The sequence below is a fragment of the Moschus berezovskii genome, chromosome X (genome assembly GCF_049115385.1).
Source record: "Moschus berezovskii isolate FMDL1 chromosome X, NW_MosBer_1.0, whole genome shotgun sequence".
NCBI lineage: Eukaryota > Metazoa > Chordata > Mammalia > Artiodactyla > Moschidae > Moschus > Moschus berezovskii.
Genome location: NC_142488.1, coordinates 110,052,697 through 110,053,810, shown reverse-complemented (window position 1 = coordinate 110,053,810; position 1,114 = coordinate 110,052,697).

The following is a 1,114-nucleotide window of genomic DNA, read 5'->3' as shown; positions in this document are numbered from 1 at the left end:
TCTGTTGCCTAGGAAACTCAGTGGTTTGCTAAAGCAACAGCAGGTTGTTTTTAATCTCATTAACCCATTCGCATCCATTATCACCTAAAAGAGAACCGGTGAGTAGGACTAGAAACGGAAAGAATTCTGCTTCACAGAGAACACAGTGGGCATCCGCTATAGCTAAGGGAACGGAGAGGGACAGGATGAGCCCTGGGACCAGAGACTCCACTAAGCTGGGAGGAATCATCAAGTGGCAGACAGTAAGGTGTCAAAGCCAAATTTCCTTTGCTTGTGTGTGTACACCGACACACACACACACGCACACACACATACTCCATACCTCTGCATATGTGATCCCACTCAGTATCCCACCCACCAGAAATGTATAGAGTTAAAATGTGGAAATTATTCCTTCTTTGATTTTTTTTTTTCTGTGTGGCAGCATAATCTGTCACCTGTTTTCTCTGCTGGAGCTTCATCACTGGGTAAAATTTATTTCTCTCTCCCTTATCCCACAAAGGGTGGCCAAGGCTTGTGATATGGCGGTCTGGGTTTTACTTGCCCCAGGAGGAGAGTGAAGAGGCATTTGCTTTCAAAAGTCTAGGTTATTGAGAGCTTGGAGCTGGATTGTCTGAGAGTGGATTGTCTGTCTGAGGACCCTGAGGTGGGGGGGGGGGGCGTGAGTGTGGACCAGCCTTGAAGAGAGCTAGTTTCCCGGAGCCTGGCCACACACAGGGCCCTGATGCAGAGTCTTAGAGTATCTAGGATCTAGGCCCTGGACCCTTCACCCCTTTAGAAGCCTTTTCCTGCAGGCACAGCTGTCCTCCCTAAGGTGATGCAGCTTCATTTTTCTTGGTGGCTTGGGCTTCCCTGGTGGCTCACCTGGTAAAGAATCCGCCTGCCATGTGGGAGACCTGGGTTCGATCCCTGAGTTAGGAAGATCCCCTGGAGAAGGGAAAGGCTACCCACTCCAGTATTGTGGCCTGGAGAGTTCCATGGACTGTATAGTCCATGGGGTCGCAAAGAGTCGGACACGACTGAGCAACTTTCATTTTTACATCCACATGGATGAGCCATCCTGCACCTTGCCTTCTCCTTCCTTGATGGTCCAACAATTTTGCTCCACAGCCAC